The sequence below is a fragment of the Alosa pseudoharengus genome, unplaced genomic scaffold (assembly GCF_046254945.1).
Source record: "Alosa pseudoharengus isolate Yale_2024_CS ecotype anadromous, Long Island Sound unplaced genomic scaffold, YU_APseudo_1.1 YU_APseudo_1.1_scf_11, whole genome shotgun sequence".
Taxonomy (NCBI): domain Eukaryota; kingdom Metazoa; phylum Chordata; class Actinopteri; order Clupeiformes; family Clupeidae; genus Alosa; species Alosa pseudoharengus.
The window spans coordinates 37,409,328-37,416,827 of NW_027468576.1; the positions used below are offsets into that span (position 1 = coordinate 37,409,328).

Below are 7,500 nucleotides of genomic sequence, written 5' to 3' on the forward strand. Positions count from 1 at the left end.
CACAACAACACACAACAACACACAACAACACACAACAACACACAACAACACACACAACAACACACACAACAACACACAACAACACACACCAAACATCCAGAGGGGGAATGCTGAAGAACAAACAACTCAAGTGTTGGATTTAAAAAAAAAAAAAAAAGATTAAAAAGTGAATATATGAAACTCATGTCTAAACGGCCAATCAGAGGGCAGAGCCTGACCGGACAGCATGGAGGGAACCTCCTCTCTCCCACCCCGACGGGAACCAAAAAGCAGCAGACTTGTGCTGGAGGGAGGGATTCACGTGTCGGACTGCTCACCTTACCTCAAGTGTTCTGCTGTGAGGGATCCAGACGGCCTCTGACTTGCAAACCGCTCGGGCCCAGACCCAGCTGAGTTCTGGCTCGGAACCCGGATTTGGGCCCGAGTGGTTCTGGAGTCAGCTGCGGTCTAAGAAATGGTTGATTCATCTTTTTTGTGTTTCAAAAGTAAATGCATAAAAAAACTAAACTTAACGGACAGAGAAACAATGAATGAAGGACACTGCCATGTGGACAAGGAGCCTGTGGACACACACACACACACACACATACACACACACACACACACACACACACACACACACACACACACACACACACATACACACACACACACACACACACACACACACACACACACACACACAGACACAGACACATAGACACACAAACACACACACACATACTTGTCTGTCTGGTAAATAAAGATCCTCATGAACTCATGATGGACTGAGAGAGGGCATGCCCACACACACACACACACACACACACACACACACACACACAGACACACACACATTTGCACACAGCCATGCATGCACTCTCCTACTTACACATGCAAACAGACATGCTAACAAATACACACATTATGTATACATATGCACACACACACACACACACACACTCACACCCGTCTACCAACTATCTACAAAAGGGACTGAAAGACCATGTTCCTCACACAAGATGAGCTGTTCCTGTTGTGAACAGCACTCCATTTATGTGATAAAACTCCACAAGCAGCCCCCCCCCCCACACACACACACACACACACACACTCACACCCACAAACCAGCAGTGTTTGGAGCCGAGGAAGTGTGAGGGGTGAGAAACCAATCCTTGCTCCCCCATGTGAGCTTGTCCAGCTCTGACAAGACCTCCTGACCCCCAACCAGCAGGGGGAGCTAGTGGCCCTGCATTGGCGCCTCGAGGAGGCCCCTGAAACCTCTGACTGTCTCCAGTGACCAAGCTCCATCATCGCCATTCATTCTGACTCTGTGTGTGTGTGTGTGTGTGTGAGTGTTCATTCTGCTTTTTATGCCAAACATGCTGCTTTTCTCCTTTCTGCTGTAAGTATACAGAAAGATCCGGAAAAGTTTCGGAGGGATCCATCGGTACGATTAGGGAACCAGTCACCAAAAAAAAAAAAGGAAAAAAAAGGAAAAAACTGGATGAAATCATGTGTGTGACTTAAACATCACCAAATTGGGGCACCTCATGCGTGTGTGTGTGTGTGTGAGAGAGAGAGAGAAAGAGAGAGAAAGAAAGATTTACACAGCACCAGACTGAAGTATGGCTTTCACACCTCATGCCAGCTCATCCAACAGAGTGTGTGTGTGTGTGTGTGGTGTGTGTGTATGTGTGTGTGTGTGTGCATGCGCACGCATGCCAGGTGGTGGACTTGCCCCCTCCCTCCCCCTCTCTCAGTGAATTCTTCTGTGTGTGTGTGTGTGTGTGTGTGTGTGTGCACACGGACAGAGTTGAAAGGAGTTGTACGTAGTCTGTCTTATTTCCTCAAAGCCTTATTGTTACTGTATCGTTACAGCTCACCCAACTTTTCTCATTACTGATAGCGTTCTTTTCATTAACCTCAAACTATTTTTGATTTTACTTTTTTAATGGATCTACTCTACTCATGAGAAGCAGAAATCGAAAGACAATAGCCAGAGAGAGAAAAGCTTACTTGTTCATATTATGTTGAAAGACATTCTATTTTTTCACTGTAGAGATGTTACTTATAAGGGTTAGGTGTGTGTTTGTGTGTATGAAGACATACCTGCACGCAGACACACACCAGCTTACATATTTAAAAACAGAATATAAAGATGTATCCAAATTTAGACTAGACTTTTTTTTTTTTCATTTACATTTTGTTTCTTTTTTTTCCATCTTTTTTGTACCACTCATGAACTTTTAATTGTTTGTGTAAAGAACGATGGGCGTTTTTTTTTTATTGTTGTTTTTTTGTTGTTGTTTAAAGTTGATACGTGTGAGGAGACCAGTGTGTCAAAGTGATGAGTCGCTGTCCCGTGAAGCGTCTCTGAGATCTGAGCTCCTAAATTAGCGACTCAAAACACTCACCAGTTGTAGGAGCTAGCGCTAGATTAATGTATGTTTTATAAAGGAGATTAGCTAATACCATTTGAGATTTAGGCAGACCTACAATGAGACTAATTGTTTTTTTTTACTATTTCAAAAACTATTTCTGCTGTACATCTTGTACAGGATATGCTAACACACTTCCCTTTTCTTTTAAAACATTTTCTGTTTGCTTTTTTGTTTTTATTTTTGTTTTTCAAAAACACCTACCAATCATCCATTTGTTATATACCAACTCTGATCCTGCATACCTGTAAATAAGCAAATATATATATCATGTATTTGTACAATTGGACCCTGGGGATTTGTGTCTTTGAACCCAAATGAGATGTTGAAGAGTTCAGATTTCTACCGGGAGTCTGTGTGAGTGCCCGACCCCTCTCCATGGCAACGCCATTGTTTCCTTAGTAACGTGTGTGCACACTGCAGAGACGTCACAATGGCCCTTTTTACCCACAATTCCCTTGGCTGCAGTGCGCACCACAACCTCTCGGTCAGTGCTCTAGCTACCAGCGGCTAGCTACCAGAGGCTAGCGGTCAGGACCATCTCCTCTGATGGACACATTAGCCCCGTGCCCCTCCTCCTACTCAGCCCCTGAAACTAAATTGGCTTTGGACTGCTCTCAGAGAATGGTTGCTCTGCCCTGTCTCCCTGCAGCAGGCTGTGCAAATGTCCCTTAGTGGTGTGTCTGTGTGTGTGTGTGTGTGTATGTGTGTGTGTGTTTGTGTGTGTATGTGTATGTGTGTGTGTGCTGCCACTCCTGATACTTTCCCGCTTTCCCGTACTCCATGCTGGTGCTCGGGCCCGTTCCGTTCTTATCCGTGCGGTTCCGTCATGGTTCTGATGATGTTCTTTCCTTGTGAAGGGGACGTGGGACATGTGAAACTGTGGAGCGTAGGGAGGGACCGTGGGGAGACGTCTGACCAATCACAGAGGGTTTTGTGAGTGCTCGTACTGCCACGTCCAATCAGAGAGGGCCATTCTTTGAGTGTGTGTGTGTGTGTGTGTATGGACAAAGCAAACGGACTACAGCAGCCAAACTCCTGATGTGTTCTTCTGATTAACATGGCACGTAAAGCGAACCTGAAACTCAAGAGAAGAATCCGTTCAACAGCCAACAAAAAGAGAAGAATAAAAAGCAAGAGAAGAATAAAAAGCAAGGGAAGTATAAAAAGCAAGAGAAGAATAGAAAAGCAAGATGGATTTTCTTTTTTTGAGGGCCCAGTGCTATTGCTCTACAACTGTTAATTCTAACTGAAACAATAATTGGTTTAAAACCACTGTGTATGTAGATATGTTGACTTTGTATTAAAGAAATGTTGTCTGAAAACATGACTCAGTGCTCATTATTATACATGGACACTCACACACAATCACACACACACACACACACACACACACACAGTCATTATATGTAACAGTCAGGTACTACCAATCAATCCCACGCTGTCAGCATGCTGCATACACACACACACACACACACACATACATAATGTGAGGGCTGACACATTCTTGCTTAATTACTGTAATTTTCTTAAGTGTGTGAGTGTTGTGTTTTCCTTGTGTGACACAGAGAGACTGGCGCGCACACACACACACAGTTCCAGCTAATGAAACGCTTTTCAACACAATCTATTTAGAAAGTCTCCAACTTTGCTACGTATCAGAAAGTAAAAACAGCCATTTACAGTATTTTATTTCAACAAGGGTCACTTTATTGACGAAAATGTGCTCATATAAGAACCAAAAAACCTGTGTGCTTGATTTGGTCTGGCCTTCAGGGATGAGTGTGTGTGTGTGTGTGTGTGTATATCTACACTGATAATAGCCCATCAGAGATGAGTACCATGCTACACACAAACCAGCCTCCTTTACAGAGTCCACCAGCACAGCCACACATACACATAGGCACACACACATTCACATAGGCACACAAACACACACATTTACACATACTCACACAAACACACACACATTTACACATAGTCACACAAACACACACATGCACACATAGGCACAAACACACAGATGCACATATACACATACACACAGGCACATCAGCACATACACACACACATATACACATAGGCACATAAATACACACACACGCACACACACATGCACACATAGGCACAAACACACACACATGCACATACACACACACATATACACACAGGCACATCAGCACATACACACACATATATACACATAGGCAAATCAATAAACACACATGCACATATACACTCACACACAGCCAGTCACACACACACACATAGGCACACAAACACACACACAGGCACACCAGCACACACACAGACACACTCAACGAATCTCTCCTACAGACGTATACAGACACACAGTAGGACACCGTACTGCCCAGCTAGCAGACTCAGCTGAAGTCAGCCAGCCAAAGCTCTCTCAGGAACAGAATGGAGAGAGAGGGAGGGAGAGAGAGAACAGCAGGGACTGAGAGATGGATGGAGGGAGAGAGAGGGAAAGAGAGAGCAGCAGGGACTGTGAGAGGGATGGAGGGAGAGGAAGGGAGGGAGAGAGGAAAGGAAAGGGGGGATGAAGGGAGAATAAGAATAAATGGATATAGAGTGAGCATGGGGATTTTGGGAGGGGGAGAGAAAATGTAAGGATGGAGAGAGCATACAGATGGAGAGAAAGAGAGAATAGAGAGGAGAGAGAGAGAAAGATGGAAGGAGAGGAGGAGAGAGAGAGAGATGGAGGGAGGAAAGATGGAGAGAGAGGGAGAAGAGAGAGATAGAGAGGAGGAGAGAGAGAGATGGAGGGAGGGGAGCAAGGGCCATAATTATCCTGTGACTCTGACTGCTGCTCATTAGAGGTCTGCTAAGCAAGCGATCAAAGCGCAGTTGTGACACAGCACCCACAAGCCACTGAAATGTGGCTAATAAATGCCAACGCAGTACATGGGATTATGTGCAGCCTCCGGCCACAGCAGAGCTGCACTGGACCAATCAATGGCATCAAGCCCCTCACAACTAACATGCAGAACTAGGCCCAGTCTGTTCTGTGGGTTTACAAAAGGCCCAGATTGTGTCTGTTCTGCAGAACAAGGCCCAGATTGTGTCTGTTCTGCAGCAGAAGGCACAGATTGTGTCTGTTTTGTGGGTTTACAGAAGGCCCAGATTGTGTCTGTTCTGTGGGTTTACAGAAGGCCCAGATTGTGTCTGTTCTGTGGGTTTACAGGGGCTGGAGGGGGCAGTGAAGGGGGGGCGGGGGGGGGGGGGCAGGGCTGTTGGTACGGAGCGCGGTCAGAACGGAATCACGGCCTCGATCCCTAATGAGAACAAACAGACAGGTATGGAGCCAGAGAGAGGGAGAGAGAGAGGACGGAAGAGGAGGAGGAGAGAGAGGGAGAGAGAGAGGATGGAAGAGGAGGAGAGAGAGGATGGAAGAGGAGGAGGAGAGAGAGAGAGGATGGAAGAGGAGGAGGAGAGAGAGAGGATGGAAGAGGAGGAGAGAGAGAGATGATAAAGAGAGAGGGATGTGCAAGGGAGAGTCCACTGAGAGAGGAGAGGAGAGACGAGGAGAGGGAGGGAGAGGAGAGGAGAGACGAGGAGAGGGAGGGGGAGGAGAGGAGAGGAGAGGGAGGGGGAGGAGACTTTGACTTTAAGGTTCCTTTATTGACAGTCAAAAAGGAAACCAGGTAACCAGGAGGGAGAGGAGAAGAGAGGAGTGGGAATAAAAGAGAAGAGAGAAAGAGAGAGATGTAATGAGAGCACTGCCCTCCTCAAAGGGAGTGTCCGCTGAGAGAGGAGAGGAGGGGGGAGGAGAGGAGAGGAGAAGGGAGGGGAGGAGAGGAGAAGAGAGGAGAGAAAAGGAGAAGAGAAGAGAGGAGAGGGGAGGAGGAGAGGAGAAGGGAGGGGAGGAGAGGAGAAGAGAGGAGAGGAGAGGAGAGGAGGAGAGGAGGGGAGAGGAGAGGAGACCCTTTCTGTCTGTCTGAGGCAGAGAGAGCAATTGTGAGTTTGTACTTCATGCAGTCAGGGTGCAGCCAGTGAGACTGTTTGAAAATCCCATCAAAGGCCTCTCTGCACAGCCTCACACACCACTGGACCTGCACACACACACACACACACACACACACACACATACATACAGACAGACATAGACATAGACACACGCACACACCAACACACACACACACGCCTCATAGGTGGAATAGAAAATATTAGCTAGTGAGTCCGTCTGCACAAACAAACAGCATTTGGTGAGCGAAGTACGATGAAATGTGTAGAACATCAGGCATATTGTTATGTGGTCAACAATCTCTGTCTCTCTACCTTAGGACCACACAATGTATGTGTGTGTGTGTGTGTGTGTGTGTGTGTGTGTGTGTGTGTGTGTCTATGTCTGTGTGTGTCTGTGTGTGTGTGTCTATGTCTGTGTGTGTGTGTGTGTGTGTGTGTGTGTGTGTGTGTGTGTGTGTGTGTGTGTGTGTTCTCTGCACTAGCCTGCAGCCTGGGCTGTTTTTCTTGTCTAGTTGCTCTCTTGTGCAGTAGTGTTGTAGCTCACGTGTAGCTGTTGTTGCTGTAAATGGCTCTCTCATAAAAGTGCTGTGCCCACAGACGAGACTGCGGTCAGCACCATGCGCAGATCCCTGTAGCTGCACTGCCCCCCAGTGTTCAGGAGAGGCACTGCACCCACCAACACTCAGAAACAAGCAGAACAGCTTTCATCTGCCGTGTGTGTCAGAGGTGGCAGCCCTGGGTCCAGAGAGTAGCAATGCACCTTGTGTGTGTGTGTGTGTGTGTATGTGTATGTGTGTGTGTCAGAGGGCCCTATCATGACATTCTAAAGCACATCGTCACTCGTCAAAAGCTTATTCAAATTTAGTAGGATGTCCAGTCCACATTGGGAGGGGTTTTGTTATCAAACATGGCGCAACAAGGTGTTCCTAGGTTTTTTAATCAGTCATATGGGTGTGTTTGGGGCGTAACATCATTTAAACCAATGAGAATGACTTCTGTCATTCCCTTTAACGGCGCAAAGCGCGGTATGTCAAATAAATGCATCGGTATTTTGGCATTCAACGGCGCATTTGAAGGAGGCTGCTTGCGA

The 7,500-nt window shown here is 46.5% G+C and overlaps 1 protein-coding gene across 1 annotated transcript in view; it reads left to right on the forward strand.

Annotated features, from left to right (window-relative positions):
* Window positions 1-3,737, forward strand: part of ptprsa (protein tyrosine phosphatase receptor type Sa) — a gene marked incomplete in the record, with an annotated part of 93,376 nt that extends 89,639 nt beyond the window's left edge. Inside the window, 1 exon segment of the mRNA XM_076275472.1 lies at window positions 1-3,737. This exon segment is cut by the window's left edge and continues 310 nt beyond it.
* Window positions 3,738-7,500: the final 3,763 nt, after the last annotated feature.